The sequence below is a fragment of the Hordeum vulgare genome, chromosome 7H (assembly GCF_904849725.1).
Source record: "Hordeum vulgare subsp. vulgare chromosome 7H, MorexV3_pseudomolecules_assembly, whole genome shotgun sequence".
NCBI lineage: Eukaryota > Viridiplantae > Streptophyta > Magnoliopsida > Poales > Poaceae > Hordeum > Hordeum vulgare.
Genome location: NC_058524.1, coordinates 187,375,811 through 187,393,832, shown reverse-complemented (window position 1 = coordinate 187,393,832; position 18,022 = coordinate 187,375,811).

Sequence of the window (18,022 nt, the reverse complement as noted above, 5' to 3'; positions counted from 1 at the left end):
AGTCTACAAAGATGTTCTTAGTCTATAAAGCGCGTATGAATTTATACATGCTCACGCGGGTGTTGGTAGACATGCATTGGCGTTGATTCATAATTTTATTTATAACTAGCAAAAAGACCCGTGCATTGCAACGAGAGAAAAAATATCACACGCTTTTATAATCTATAATTGATGGTTTAGAAAAAATGTCACACGCTTTTATAATCTATAATTGATGGTTTAGAAAAAATATCACACTTTTTTTAGTCAACAAAGATGTTCTTAGTCTATACATTTGCATACTATGGTACATGCATCCTGGGTGGTTAGGCGGATCTCCTTGCCACAAAGTTGTCTCTTTACTCCTGTTATACCAATATAATAAAGCGAAGCCGCGAGTTTGATTTCCTACACCATGTATTTATTTATTTTGTCTGATTTGAGTGATGTATGTCGGCCCATGTGAAAGAAATGATGAATCATGCATCGTTGATTTAGGTTGCACCTTAAATATATTATTTTTAAATAGTTAATAGATAGAAAATATATCATATTCAGATTCTATGCATTTTTTTAATCAAATTTCATATATAATATGTTGAAATTGAAGTTAAGGTTTAAAAGATATGATTGTTTTAAAAAATCTATTTCACATGGACTGCTGCTTATTTAATGCAAATATTAGGGGATTTTATGGAAAAATGCAGAAAACGGTTCGCTGTAACTAAAAGTTGGACTGCGGGTTGATTACCTAAAACTGTGAGTGCTTTTCTGTAAAATGATAGAAAACGGTTCGTTGTGACTTAAAGTTGGACTGCGGGTTGATTATCTGAAACTGCGAGGGCTTTTATGCAAAATAACAGAAAACGGTTCGCTATGACTTATAATTGGACTGCGGGTTGATTACCTAAAACTATGAGGGCTTTTCTGCAAAATGACCAACGATGGATGACAGAAGCACTACGTGCTTTATTATTAGGAAAAGATTTAGGTTGAAGTTGTACACAATCATCAATGGGGCCTATTAAAAACGCCCTCTCCCGTGGGACCAGATAAATCCAGACGGTGGTAGTATGTTACAGAAACAACCATTATTGATGTGAGTGAAGCATTATTAACATTAGTAACAAGATACACCACCTGTTTCATTTTATGCCGTCTACTAAGGACGCCTCCATTGACAATCCGTAAATTTCCTCTTGCATATGTCCGCTGAGAGGGGAAGGGGATAGTTCACGGACACGGATGCGGGAGGATGACATCCAAGCATGTATGACGTTGATTCACATTTTTATTTACAATTTAGGATGAAGTTGTACACAATCACCAATGGGACCTATATAATATCGCTTTTTAGCGTGCGTAGTGTAGTGTAGTTGCCCCGCGTCCAAACAACGTATATTTTAACGTGTGGAGTAATTTTTCGGCGCCCGTTGAAGATGCTTTAAGCATGCATGCAACCACCAACCCACTAAATCTACACCAATCGATGAATTTATGCATGCTCACGCTAGTGCTGGTAGGCATGCATTCGCATTGATTCATATTTTTATTTATAATTTAGGTTGAAGTTGTACACAGTCATCAATGAGCCCTATTAAAAACGCCCTCTCCCTTGGGACCAAATAAATCCAGACGGTGTTAGTATGTTACAGAAACAACCATTATTGATGGGAGTGAAACATTCTTAACATTAGTCACAAGATACACCACGTGTTTCATTTTATGCCGTCTACTAAGGACGTCTCCAATGGCAATTTGTAAATTTCCTCTTGCATACGTCCGCTGAGAGGGGAAGGGGACAATTCGTGGACACGGATGCGGGAGGATGACATCCAAGCATGTATGGCACTGATTCACATTTTTATTTACAATTTAGGATGAAGTTGTACACAATCACCAATGGACCTATTAAAAATGTGAATTAATTTTTTTTCCTGAGCCTAGTTTAAAATATATATTTATATAAACATAAAGAAAAATTCAAAAAACTTAAATTTGAGATATCATTTATCCTGACCGATATCGCTTTTTAGCGTGCGTAGTGTTTTACATCATGTGTTGGAGTTGCCCCGCACCCAAACAACATATATTTTAACGCGTGGAGTAATTTTTAGGCGTCCGTTGAAGATGCTCTAAACATGCATGCAACCACCAACCCACTAAATCTACACCAATCGATGAATTTATGCATGCTCACGCGGGTGCTGGTAGGCATGCATTGGCGTTGATTCATATTTTTATTTATAATTTAGGTTGAAGTTGTACACAATCATCAATGGGGCCTATTAAAAACGCCCTCTCCCCTGGGACCAAATAAATCCGGACGGTGCTAGTATGTTACAGAAACAACCATTATCGATGTGAGTGAAGCATTTTTAACATTAGTAACAAGATACACCACATGTTTCATTTTATGCCGTCTACTAAGGACGCCTCCAATAGCAATCCGTAAATTTCCTCTTGCATACGTCCGCTGAGAGGGGAATGGGACAGTTCACGGACAAGGATACGGGAGGATGACATCCAATCATGTATGGCGTTGATTCATATTTTTATTTACAATTTAGGATGAAGTTGTACACAATCACTAATGGGACCTATTAAAAACGTGAATTTATGCATGCTCACGTGCGTGCTGGTAGGCATGCATGGCGTTGATCAACATTTTTATATATAACTAGTTAAATGCACGTGTGTTGCCATGAAACAATATAGATATGCTAGAGACATTAACAAAATGATACTCCAATATAATGCATCAGTTTATTCACATAAATATCGATGTCATTCTCAACAACCAAGCACCCACTCCTTCCTCCCAACGGGACATTTTCTTCAACATCAGTTAGAAGACAAGTTAAGTTTCTTGCTACTACCATCCATTTCTAAATGTATTTGCTCCAAACCATACTTATTGTCACTGATTTGGTACAACCAAATCAACGACAATTAATATGAGTCATATGAAATACTAAAAAATAAGAACTCCATTGTACATCCACCATTAATAAATATTAGCTTTTTAAATATTTTAATATGGACTATATACGAACTAAAATGGGTGAACAAACATGGTAAAACGTGTCTATATATCCTAATCAGAAAGAATGTTGGAACATCCTATATTTATGAATAGAGGGAGTACTAAATAACATTCAAAATCTGCAAACAAAACCACAAAAAAATGTTGAAAAGGAAGCAAACATTAAGATCCATAATTTGGTACAATTTACATGAGAAATGAAATGCATGTTATAACTAAATTATAACGTGTCGTGAGCGGAACAAACATGTATAAGAGATGAGGGCAACTACATCTAGCTTATACATTATCCTGACCTGCCACACCCCAACCCATCAACACTACATGCGAGGCATCTCTTCCTCTCACACCAAATGCATCTCGTGCAAGCTCCATTCCTCATGATCCAATCTTTCGACGCCCAAATGCCAGATTTGGAGGACTTAGGTGGGGAGGATGTTGCTTTGAACACCATTGCCTCCTTTGTCCCGGAGCGACGAGATGTAGCTTACAACCGAGAGAATAGAAACAAGAGGCAATATAATGGTTAGGATACATAATATCAGATTCAGAATTCACATATTTTCATTCCTCTCATTGCATAGATAGGAAAAACATATATGAGTATCATTGAGAATACATCTTAGAAACAAAGCATCAACATATACAGGAGATAACTTGTAAAAAGGCCTACTTTGAAACACAACAAAACACCAAATGTAAGAAAGAGAATCAAGGACAAATCGTACAAAAAGAATAAAAAATATTTCAATAAAGAATTACCTTTTAGTTTGTCCAAATGGTAATTTTTATTACGTCGTATCAGTACCTTAAAAGCTAGACCACAGTTCAGGTTTTTTGGATAGGCTACATAATTTAAAGATCAACTCATTGCCATTTCCTACAACAAAAATAGAGAGTGAGAATATGAAGCTTTTATGGAAATATTGTACTTCTATTTAACTTCTCTGCAATGTTACCAAGTTTCACCATGTTTTTCTTGATTTTATAAAACATTTCATCTCTGCCTCCTTCGTCATGCCATTCCTGAATAATAAAGAATTAGAAACACATAGGTAGATCTTAGCACATTAGAAGTGAATCTTGAGTTTCAGAAAATAAAAAAAGAAATAGCTAGTATAAGAGTTTATCTTCTTAATCAAATGACAAAAGGAGAAGTCTTGCATCAGAGCCTTGTTTGTTCAGTAAGAATAAGTAATAGCCATGCAAATTTGTAGCATTGAAATAGAACAATATTGTCAGGACCCCGATCCTAAGTCATAAGAACCCAGCGTGTAACACGTCACATCACTTTGCGGCCTCACGCACGGTAAACTCCACGGCTGGCACCTTACCTTGGTCGGGATCGTTTGCGTCTTTTGGCTCACGTATATGAATGTGTCGCTAGCATTCGAAAGACAAAGAACCTGGGTCGACATGACTAGTTATAAACCCAAGTGGCACATCCGTAGAGGGACATGCATACATAACCCAGCAAAGCAGGTGTCAGTCAACATCGTGTGTAGACGAGTCGTAGTAAGCCACAAGGACTCCATTACACCACATAATTAGTTTCCAAGTAGTCCATATCCGCGGACGCGGCTATTCGAATAGATTAATTCACCCTGCAGGGGTATACTTCTTCACACACGCTCTCACCACTTATCACCATATGCACGTCATGCATCTGGGCAACCTTCAAGCGGAAGCACTAGCGTGGGCGTCGGCCACGACCTCACTAACCACACACGACTCTAGTCCAGTTTTATCGCCTATTTGAGACTGAACCCGCAAGGAAGTCTGGCCGAAGTTTCCATTACGACCCCAAACGATGTGTATAAGGTTCCCAAGCCCACCTCGACAGATGGTTCTACGCTTGGTACACCCGGCCACTGGTGTATCTACCACGCCATAGCCTACCCCTCCGGTCAACTCTATGCACGGCTGCCAACACATCCTACAAACACCAGAAACTAGTTGCAACTCTTGGACAGAGATCAAGGCGATTAATAAGTCGAGAGAGTCAATTAAGGATCCCAATATGCGGTAGTATCTTGTCTTGGATAACATACACAGAACTCAGTTCTTAAGGACGGTCCCAATGAGACAACCCACCATGTACTCCTACATGGCCTCTCATCGCTACCTTTACCAAATCGGATTCACACCTTTACTCTCACATTGTAGGACATGAACAAAACCATTTCGATTCATCGTCTAGATGGATCAGACCCGACACAACTCTAAGCATAGCAGGCATAGTAAGCAAGCATGGATGAGTAAGCATAACAAGGCTCAAGCAGTTGCTACTCATGCTAAGTGGTTTCAGCTATTTACTGTGGCAAAAACAGGTCATGCAGGGGAATGGGTTCAACTACCGAGAACATGTAACAGTTGAATCGTGGTTGTCCTAATGCAATAAAAGCGAGCAGAAGCGAGAGAGTAGGATTGTATGGGAATGCTCAAGGGGGGGGTGCTTGCCTAACAGTACTGAAGATAGCAATGAGTCTTCATCAATGTCAACGATCACATTGTCGGAACCATCGTCTACCGAGAGGGAACAACACCGGCAAACAGAAAAAGAACGACATTTACTTCACCAAAATGCAACAATATGATGCATGATCATTCCATGGCAATATGTTGTTGATTGGGCTAATGCATCTAGCATCAAGATTAAATGAAGTTAGTTTGAACCGAAGTTTCAAATTCAAACCCCATATGTGATTATTTAAATGGCATTTAATTGATTTGTCCAAAATAGAGGACAAAAGTTGTTCTAACATGCATGAAAATGCCACCATCAGATTCATTGGATTTTTCTGATAATTTTTCATATATAATTTATTTTCATTGGACTTACAGATTATTTTCTATGATTTTTAGAAGTTTTAAGCATTTTGTGGAATAGATAAATGAGTTAAGATTTATTTTAATTCCAGAAAGGAATTAAAGCACTGCGTCACAGTGACATCAGCTGGTCAACAACACCGACCAGGGTCAAACCTGACCAATGGATCCCACTCGTTAGTGGCTCAGGGAATAAACATGTTTAATTATAATCTAACTAACAGTTAATAGGGTCTGTGCCCACTTGTCAGTGGGTCATTAGGTTAGTTAAACTATTTTTTAAAATTAGCAGCTAATGACAAATTAACCAGGGCCCGTGCCCCACCTATCACTCACCCTGGGATGTCAAATCCCTAGTCAAAGGGGTCAGACCCACCGGCGGCTTGACGCCGACGAGGTCCGAGGCGGCGGAGGTGATCAGAAATCAGCCTCCGGTGACCATCAGAGCAGCGGAGGCCACCTACGCGAAGCTCAGGCTCGCGCGCATCCGATGGGGCACCGGGAGGTCGTGAGGTCACTGGAATAGTGGATGGCGACGAGCCCAGTGGCGGCGAGCTTCGAGCATGGCGGGGAGGCTAGATACGACTCAAAATTAGGTGTGAGGGGTGAGGGGATAGGAAGAGCAGCTCACTAGGAACACTATGAACGGCTCGGCTTGCTCGGGGAGGCCCTGCTGGTGGCGAATAGGCGACGGCATCCGGCGGCCGGAGGTGGAGAAGACGGCGGCGATGGTGACGATAGAGAGCTTTCAGCCACAATTCCTTTGACAAATAGATGGAGAGGAGCATGGGGGGTCTTCTGGACAGCACGGAACGGTGGGAGGGATGCGGTGGTTGCAGCTACAGAGATGCCGAGCTCGCGGGCGCTTCATCCATGGTGAGGGCGAGCTAGTGGGCGAGGGGGAGAGAGAACATAGAGGAATGGATGGGTGGCTTTGATCCATATGGCTCTCGCGAGTCCATCCAGGTTGCCAGCGTGACGGGAGGGAAGCAGGAGGTGGCGGGGACGGCTGCTCGCTCGACAACGAGCTGATTCTCCTTCTGGGAGAAGGTAGAAGAAGCTCTCGAGCTGGTGGGCTGGACCTGCAGCTCGGCCTCAGGTAAGCCAGGTAAGATCTTTCCCTTTTCTTTATTTTCTATTTTATATTTTCTGATGTTTCTTTTGATTTGATTTACAAACCAAATCATTTTCTATAAAATCTGGAAGTTTTTATGGACTCTCACTGAATTAGTTCAGAGGCCCTTACCAAGTTTCAAATTATCTGGAGCTATGCGAATATATATAACATTTAATAGCCCCAACTAAAATACTTATTGAGTTAATTCCACAACCAAAAGTGACATGGGAAAAATATGCTTCACCTCTTGTTAATGTTATCACATTTAACGACAAATGATCAACATTTTTAGAAGGCCACTTTGGTTCATTGAAAACAATTTTGGTTGATCCTACTTGAATTTTATTTGGTGTTAGGGTTTGATCATCCCCAATTAAAACTCAAAAGAAAGATAAAAATGCATGCATGAAATGCAATGACAAACAAGTCTAATCTAGGGTTGTGACAACTCACCCCCACTAAACAAGTCGAATCGCCGCATGCATTGCAAGAATCTCACGGTCGCTGGCGTGACTTAAAAGGCCTGGTCGTGGCAGAAGTCGCATCGTCATGGATTGGATTGATGGGGCGGTTACCTGTTCGCCCTTGATGGTCGGCAACGACATAGGTGGAGATGGGCGGCGACCCTTGGAGCGTAGGAGAGCAGCCCCCGCATCTTCCCTATAAAAACGGGAGGGGTGCGGCAGGCGATGCTCATCCATCTTTCTCCTCTCTTCCAACCTAGGGTTGCCACGCTTTCTCTTCTTTTCTTTTCCCTCGAGGTGGCTTCAATTTTTTACTATGACGGGGAGGCGAGGGCGTCCTCCATCTTCGATGGGGGCGGCAAGAGCCTCCCTTCGGGATTGATGACCCACAAGTATAGGGGATCTATCGTAGTCCTTTTTATAAGTAAGAGTGTTGAACCCAACGAGGAGCAGAAGGATCTGACAAGTGGTTTTCAGCAAGGTAATATCTGCAAGCACTGAAATTATCGGTAACATGTAGTTGTGTGGTGAGATGATTCCTAGCAAGTAGCAAGTAAAAAAAGTAACAACGGTGCAACAAAGTGGCCCAATCCCTTTTGTAGCAAGGGACAAGCCTGGACAAAGTCTTATAGGTGGAAAAACGCTCCCGAGGACACATGGGAATTTCTGTCATGCAAATTTTCATCATGTTCATATGATTCGCGTTCGTTACTTTGATAGTTTGATATGTGGGTGGACCGGCTCTTGGGTACTGCCCTTACTTCGACAAGCATCCACTTATGATGAACCCCTCTCGCAAGCATCCGCAACTACGAAAGAAGAATTAAGACAAAGTCTAACCATAGCATTAAACTAGTGGATCCAAATCAGCCCCTTACGAAGCAACGCATAAACTAGGGTTTAAGCTTCTGTCACTCTAGCAACCCATCATCTACTTAATACTTCCCAATGCCTTCCTCTAGGCCCAAATAATGGTGAAGTGTTATGTAGTCGATGTTCACATAACACCACTAGAGGAAAAACAACATACAACACATCAAAATATCGAACGAATACCAAATTCACATGACTACTTATAGCATGACTTATCCCATGTCCTCAGGAACAAAAGTAACTACTCACAAAGCATAACCATATTCATGACCAGAGAGGTAATGAATAGCATCAAAGATCTGAACATAAACTCTTCCACCAAGTAATCCAACTAGCATCAACTACAAAGAGTAATTAACACTACTAGCAACCTTAAAAGTACCAACCGGAGTCGTGAGACGGAGATTTGTTACAAGTGATGAACTAGGGTTTGGAGATGAGATGGTGCTGATGAAGATGTTGATGGTGATGAGTCCCCTCTGATGAGAGGAGTGTTGGTGATGACGATGGCGACGATTTCCCCCTCCGGGAGCGAAGTTTTCCCGACAGGATCGTCCTGCCGGAGCTCTAGATTGGTTCTGCTCAAGTTCCACCTCGTGGCGGCGGCGAATCCTCCGAAAAGCCTCCACCTGATTTTTTCCAGACCGAAACCCTTCTTGTAGGAAAAGAGGGGGGCCATTGGGCCAGCAGCGAGCTCACAAGCCCCCTAGGAGCGGCCGGGGGGGGGGGGGGTGGCCGCGCCTAGCAGGCTTGTGGCCACCTGCTGGCGCCCCTCTGGCACTTCTTCGGCCCAGTATTTTTTATAAATCCCCCAAAAAATCCACGTTGATTTTCACGGCTTTTGGAGTTGCGCAGAATAGGCATCTCAAACTTGCTCCTTTTTCAGGCCAGAATTCCAGTTGTCGGCATTCTCCCTCTTCATGTAAACCTTGCAAAATAAGAGAGAAAAGGCATAAGGATTGTACCGTGAAGTGTAATAACAACCCGAAAAGCGATAAATATCAACATGAAAGCATGATGCAAAATGGACGTATCAACTCCCCCAAGCTTAGACCTCGCTTGTCCTCGAGCGAAAGCCGAGATCAATAAATATGCCCACATGTTTAGGGAGAGAGGTGTCGACAAAACAAGATACGAACATGCAGGCATCATGATCATGATAAGAACAACAATACCATCATATCATTTCTTATGCTAAAGTGAAAATTCCTTCACAAAGTAAAGCATGAATCAAGAACCTTACCGAGAATTAACAACCGATAGCCTTTAGTCATTGAAGCAATTGCAATTTATCACAACATCGGAAAGAGTCAAATAAGAGCTTGTAAAGCAAATCCACATACTCAATCATCTTTTCGTTCTCTACAATTTCTACAGCTCACATGGTACTCATGAGATCAAAGTTTCAGTTGGACACAGAGAAAGATAGGGGCTTATAGTTTCGCCTCCCAACCACTTACCTCAAGGGTAATGTCAACAATAATAATTCATGAATGCTTACCTCCAAGTTGACATATGAATGTAGATCTTTCCCTAGCATATGACGTTAGCCAAGATAAAGGAGAAACAAGGAATTGGTGTAGATCACCCTGACTCTTTCAAGGACAAAAAGTAAAGGTACAAGAAAGGCCCTTTGCAGATGGAAGAAGAGGTTGCCATGCACTTTTGAGGTTTCGATGTGTGTCCTCTTAGTGCGGAGGAACGTCACTTTATATTGCCTCCTGTGATAAAGAACTTTATTATGCAGTCTGTCGCTTTTATGTATTCCTCATCACAGGTTCGTGCAAAGCTTATTTTCCACACACTAATAGATCATACATATTAGGGAGAAATTTTTATTGCTTGCACCGATGACAACTTACTTGAGAGATCTTATTCAATCCATAGGTAGGTATGGTGGACTCTCATGGCAAAACTGGGTTGAAGGTTTATGGATGCACAATTAGTGTCTCTACTTGGTGCGGGAGTTTTGGCTAATATGAGGTGGAAGCAATCGTCACATGCTAAGGGATCTCTAATCATATAACATTGTTCGGAACCAAGCAAACACAATTCATTATGTTGTATTCCTTGTCCGACATCTACTTCTAAGCATGCAATAGTTTAGTGAGTGTTCACAATCATAGATGGTGTCAAAGATGATATATTTATATGTGAACCTCTCCTTCTTTATCACTTCCTATTAATTGCAACAATGACCAAGGTCTACGTTTGTCTACCCTCAACAAGTTTCAGTCATCATTCTTTTTGTATGTGAAGCCATCACTTCCAATAAGATCATTGCATGATCTTTCATGCTTTTGTTCTTTTTTCAATCTTTTGATCATGGCATGAGGCAAGGCCCTTCAACTAAGACACTCTTTATTATATGGTTGACGAGCTCAAATACATCAGGGGTGACACAAAGCAAAACTCAAGCCTAAAACACTAAGACCTTTATTCTACTAGAGAAAGAGAAAACTGAAAAGGAACAAACTAAAACAAAGGTAAAGGCAAAAGATGTGATGGTGATACGATACAGGGGCAACTCCCCAAGCTTGGCACAAGCCATGGGGATTGCCCATACCCATGCTTAGTTGTCTTCCTTTGGAGGTGATGGCGGTGGAGTTGTTGCAACATGGGTTTGATCCTCCGTCTTCCAAGGCATAGGTGCTCCATCATGGAAAGATGAACGAGTCTCCGGAATCCTCAAATCTGCAGCCAACCGTATTGATTTAAATCTATACTCATACTCACAGTTTTGGTTCCACAGGTCATAGATCTGGGCTTGGAGGTGATCAATCCTGTCATAGAGCGTGGAGAGGTGCTTCCCAATGTCATTGGCATCGATCGTGTGCTTGCTGGTGAACTCCATGATCATCATGTGGTTGGCGTTGAGTCCACGCTCCACCATCCCTTGGCACTTGAAGACTTGTTGCTCCATTGCTTCGAGCCTCGCCTCCATGCTTCCAGTCTTCTTAGGCCCCTCAACATCACGGATGTGCAACATCCCCTCACGCATCTCGATAGATTGAGGGTGTTGCAGCACTCCCTTGAGGTAGGGATTGATGAACTTCTCGAAGATCTTGTCCTTCGGAGCTTTTGGGGACGTCATAGCAATCTAGATCTGCAACAGAAACAGTCTCGAAACAAAAACAGAGGAAATTCGCGTGATACGAGGGTCAGACCTTATGGGAGAATATATAATGATTTTTTCCACATCAGAAGGAGTACTCTGCACGAAAACGGAGTCCGGGAGGCACACGAGGTGGCCACAAGCCCCCAGGAGCGGCCAGAGGGGTGGCCCGTGCCTGGCAGGCTTGTCGCCTCCTCGTGCGCTTTCCGGACTACTTCAAATTTTTCTATTTTTTCAAATATTCCAAAACGGAGAAAAATTTGCACTGGACAAGTTTTGGAATCTGTTTTCTTACTGAATCACATACCTCTTCGTCTTCGGAGTATGAAACAAGCTGATAAATATCCCTTAGGTATTCTTCCGGAGTTATGGTATTGATAATATTGCTTTCAACATTTATGGGAGTACCTTAGATATAATGCTTGATTCTCTGCCCATTTACCACTCTCAGAAAATCACCTTCCGTGTTGTTGATCTTGATAGCACCGGAACGATATACTTCCTCAACAATATAGGGACCTTCCCATTTAGTGAGAAACTTAAACGATAATTATATAGCAAGACATAATCACCTACATTGAACTCACGCTTTTGTATCCTTTTATCATGCCACCTCTTAACCTTTTCTTTGAACAACTTGGCATTCTCATATGCCTGAGTTCTCCATTCATCAAGTGGGCTAATATCAAATAACCTCTTCTCACCAGCAAGTTTGAAATCAAAGTTGAGCTCTTTGATTGCCCAATAAGCTTTATGCTCTAGCTCAAGAGCTAAATGACATGCTTTATGGTACACCATTTTGTACGGGGACATGCCCATGGGATTCTTATAGGCAGTTCTATAAGCCCACAGTGCATCATTGAGCTTCTTAGACCAATTCTTTCTAGACCTATTGACAGTCTTTTGCAGAATTAGTTTAATCTCTCTATTGCTTAGCTCTACTTGACCACTGGACTGAGGGTGATAGGGAGACACAATTCTATGGTTGACATCGTACTTAGCAAGCGTTTTATGGAAAGCACCATGAATGAAATGTGAACCACCGTCGGTCATTAGATATCTAGGGACTCCAAATCTAGGGGAAATAACTTCTTTAAGCATCCTGATAGAGGTGTTGTGATCAACACTACTAGTTGGGATAGCTTCTACCCACTTAGTGACGTAATCAACAGCAACTAGGATATGAGTATACCCATTGGATTTTGGAAAAGGTCCCATATAATCAAAGCTCCAAACATCAAATGGTTCAATGACAAGTGAATAGTTCATAGGCATTTCCTGACGTTTACCAATATTACCTATTCTTTGACATTCGTCACAAGACAAGACAAACTTACGTGCATCCTTGAAGAGAGTGGGCCAATACAAACCTGATTGCAATGCCTTGTGTGCAGTTCTATCTCCCGCATGGTGTCCTCCGTAGGCCTCGGAATGACACTTCTGTAGGATCTGTCCCTGTTCATGTTCAGGTACACAACGTCTAATAACACAATCTACTCCTTCCTTATAAAGGTGAGGATCATCCCAAAAGTAATGTTTCAAATCAAAGAAGAATTTCTTCTTTTGCTCGCATGTGAAACTAGGTGGTATATATTTGGCAACGATATAGTTTGCATAATCAGCATACCACGGTGCACTACGTGAAGCATTGATGACATTCAATTGCTCATTAGGAAAGCTATCATCAATAGGTTGTAGGTCATCAAGAACATTCTCCAACCTAGACAAGTTATGCTATGGAGTTATCAGCACCCTTCCTGTCGACAACGTGCAAATCAAATTCTTGTAGCAAGAGAACCCATCTCATAAGTCTAGGTTTAGCGTCTTTCTTCTCCATTAAGTACTTGATAGAAACATGATTAGTGTGAATAGTGACTTTGGAATCAACTATGTAAGACATGAACTTTTCACATGCAAACACGAGTGCTAAAAATTCCTTTTTCGTAGTAGCATAGTTTCTTTGGACACTGTCTAGAGTTTTACTAGCATAGTGAATAACATTCAACTTCTTATCAACTCTTTGTCCTAGAACAACACCAACAACATAATCACTAGCATCACACATGATTTCAAAAGTTAAGTCCCAATCAGGTGGTTGAACAATAGGTGTAGTTATCAAGGCCTTCTTAAGTATTTCGAAGGCTTCCTCACAATCATCGTCAAAAACAAAAGGAATATCCTTTTGCAAGAGATTGGTAAGAGGCCTAGAAATCTTAGAGAAGTCTTTAATGAACCTTTTATAGAAACCAGCATGACCAAGGAAACTTCTTATACCTTTGATATCTGTGGGGTATGGCATTTTCTCGATTGCATCAACCTTAGCCTTATCGACTTCAATACCTCTTTCAGAAATTTTATGTCCTAAGACGATGCCTTCATTAACCATAAAGTGGCACTTCTCCCAATTCAAGACAAGATTGGTGTCTTTACATCTCTGCAAGACCTGATCAAGGTTGCTAAGGCAATCATCAAAAGAAGACCCGTAAACGGAGAAGTCATGCATGAAAACCTCAACAATCTTTTCACAAAAGTCAGAGAATATAGCCATCATACATCTTTGAAAGGTGGCAGGTGCATTACATAAGCCAAAAGGCATACGTCTATAAGAAAAGGTACCGAAAGGGCAGGTGAAAGTGGTTTTCTCCTGATCAGCTTGTGCAACTGGTATTTGGGAGAAACCAGAATAACCGTCTAGAAAGCAAAACTATGTGTGTTTAGACAGTCTTTCTAGCATTTGGTCGATAAAAGGCAAAGGGTAATGATCTTTCCTAGTGGCCTTATTCAATTTCCTAAAATCGATCACCATCCTATAGCCAGTAATAATCCTCTGTGGGATCAATTCATCCTTATCATTAGGGACAATGGTAATACCTCCCTTCTTAGGGACGTAATGCACCGGACTCACCCAATCACTATAAGCAACATGATAGATAATACTTGCTTCCAGGAGCTTTAGTATTTCTTTTCTTACTACCTCTTTCATCTTAGGATTTAATCTCCGTTGATGATCAGCAACTGGTTTGGAATCAGGATCAGTTTTAATCTTATGCTGGCATAGAGTGGGACTAATGCCCTTAAGATCATCACGAGTATATCCAATAGCAACACGGTGCTTCCTCAGAGTTTTTAGTAACTTCTTTTCTTCATGCTCTGAGAGGCTAGCACTAATAATAACAGGATATATATCTTTTTCATCAAGATAAGCATACTTAAGAGTATCTGGCAACTGTTTAAGCTCGAACACAGGATTAACCTTTGGTGGGGGTGGATCCCCAAGCAGTTCAACAGGCAAATTATTCTTTGGGATAAGATATTGTTCTAAAACAACTCTATCTATCTCATCTCTCTCATCCATATGCATATCATTTTCATGCTCAAGCAAGTATTGCTCTAAGGGACCAGTAGGAGGCACGGCAATAGAAGCTAAGGCAATAGTTTCATCCTTACTGGGCAACTCTTTTTCATGAGGTTGTCTACCAAACTTGGAGAAATTGAACTCGTGTGACACACCTTCAAAGCCAACAGTGGCAGTTTGCTTCTCACAGTCAATATGAGCATTGACGGTATTGAGAAAAGGTCTGCCAAATATGATGGGACAAAAGCTATCTTGGGTGGTAGCAAGAACGAGGAAATTAGCAGGATACTTCATTTTACCACACAAGACTTAAACATCCCTAACAATTCCCGCAGGGCAGATAGTATCTCTATTGGCAAGGTGAATAGTGACATCAATAGGTTCTATCTCAATAGGTGCAATCTCGTCTTTGATTTCATCATATAAGTATTGAGGTATTGCACTAACACTAGCACCCACATCACATAAACCATGATAACAATGATCTCCTATCTTAACAGAAACAACATGCGTGCCAACAACATGCCTATGTTTGTCTCTAGCGTGTGGTTTAGCAATTCTAGCAGCATCTTCATAGAAGTGAATGTCATGGCCATCAACATTGTTGGACAGGATATCTTTGATAATAGCAATGCTAGGTTCAACTCTAATTTGCTCACGGGGTGTAGGTGTTCTAATGTAGCCTCTGCTTATCAGAGTTGAAGCTTTAGAATGATCCTTTATCCTAACAAGGAAAGGTGATTTATCAATGTAAGCACTGGGAACAATAGGATCATTATAGGAAATGACTCTCTCTTCAACTGGATTGGGTTTAAATACATTGAGTTCTAAGGGAGGATTATATTTAAACCACTTCTCTTTGTGGAGATCAATATGAGCAGCAAATGATTCACACAATGAAGCTACTATCTCAGAGTCAAGTCCATACTTAGCGCTAAAGTCACAAAAAGTATTTGTTTCGACAAAGGATTTAGCGCAATCAAACTTGAAATTCATACCTGACTCCTTACCTTCTTCAAGCTCCCAATCTTCAGAGTTGCGTTTATTTCTTTCCAATAAATTCCATTCGAAGTCAATATCTCTCTTCATAAAAGAACCAGTACAAGAAGTGTCAAGCATGGTGCGATCATCATGAGAAAGCCGAGCATAGAAGTTCTGAATGATAATTTCTCCCAAGAGCTCATGATTGGGGCATGAATATAACATTGATTTAAGCCTCCCCCAAGCTTGAGCGATGCTTTCTCTGTCACGAGTCCAAAATTATAAATATAATTCTGATCACAATGTACTAAATGCATAGGATAAAACTTTTGACGAAATTCCAATTTCAACCGATTGTAGTTCCATGATCCAGTATCATCACATAGCCTATACCATGTCAACGCCTTATCCCTCAAAGATAAGGGAAAGACCTTATTCTCGACCTTATCCTCGGGAAAACCTGCAAGCTTAAATAAACCACAAACTTCATCTACATAGATTAGATGCAAGTCTGGATGTGATGTTCCATCTCCTGTAAAAGGATTAGCCAGCTGTTTCTCAAGCATACCCGAAGGAAATTCATAGAAAATATTTTCAATAGGTGCAGCAAGTTGAGGAGAAACTCTTTGTGCTTCCGTTCGAGGTGAAGATACCCCGAACAAGCCCCTCGAAGGATTAGTTTCCATAGTGACAAGTGACAATAAATTTCAGCACACTGTATGAATGTTTCCTTACCAAGTTCCACTTACCAAAGGCGCTTCACCCCCTGACAACGGAGCCAGAAAAGAGTCTTGATGACCCACAAGTATAGGGGATCTATCGTAGTCCTTTTTATAAGTAAGAGTGTTGAACCCAACGAGGAGCAGAAGGATCTGACAAGTGGTTTTCAGCAAGGTAATATCTGCAAGCACTGAAATTATCGGTAACATGTAGTTGTGTGGTGAGATGATTCCTAGCAAGTAGCAAGTAAAAAAAGTAACAACGGTGCAACAAAGTGGCCCAATCCCTTTTGTAGCAAGGGACAAGCCTGGACAGACAAAGTCTTATAGGTGGAAAAACGCTCCCAAGGACACATGGGAATTTCTGTCATGCAAGTTTTCATCATGTTCATATGATTCGCGTTCGTTACTTTGATAGTTTGATATGTGGGTGGACCGGCGCTTGGGTACTGCCCTTACTTAGACAAGCATCCCACTTATTATTAACCCCTCTCGCAAGCATCCGCAACTACGAAAGAAGAATTAAGACAAAGTCTAACCATAGCATTAAACTAGTGGATCCAAATCAGCCCCTTACGAAGCAACGCATAAACTAGGGTTTAAGCTTCTGTCACTCTAGCAACCCATCATCTACTTACTACTTCCCAATGCCTTCCTCTAGACCCAAATAATGGTGAAGTGTTATGTAGTCGACGTTCACATAACACCACTAGAGGAAAAACAACATACAACACATCAAAATATCGAACGAATACCAAATTCACATGACTACTTATAGCATGACTTATCCCATGTCCTTAGGAACAAAAGTAACTACTCACAAAGCATAATCATATTCATGACCAGAGAGGTAATGAATAGCATCAAAGATCTGAACATAAACTCTTCCACCAAGTAATCCAACTAGCATCAACTACAAAGAGTAATTAACGCTACTAGCAACCTTACAAGTACCAATCGGAGTCGCGAGACGGAGATTGGTTACAAGTGATGAACTAAGGTTTGGAGATGAGATGGTGCTGATGAAGATGTTGATGGTGACGAGTCCCCTCTGATGAGAGGAGTGTTGGTGATGACGATGGCGATGATTTCCCCCTCCAGGAGGGAAGTTTCCCCGGCAGGATCGTCCTGCCGGAGCTCTAGATTGGTTCTGCTCAAGTTCCGCCTCATGGCGGCGGCGAATCCTCCGAAAAGCCTCCTCCTGATTTTTTCCAGACCGAAACCCTTCTTGTAGCAAAAGAGGGGGGCTAGTGGGCCAGCAGGGAGCTCGCAAGCCCCCTAGGTGCGGCCAGGGGGGTGGCCGCGCCTAGCAGGCTTGTGGCCACCTGCTGGCGCCCCTCTGGCACTTCTTCGGCCCAATATTTTTTATAAATATAAAAAAAAATCCACGTTGATTTTCACTGCGTTTGGAGTTGCGCAGAATAGGCATCTCAAACTTGCTCCTTTTTCAGGCCAGAATTCTAGCTGCCGGCATTCTCCCTCTTCATGTAAACCTTGCAAAATAAGAGAGTAAAGACATAAGGATTGTACCAGGAAGTGTAATA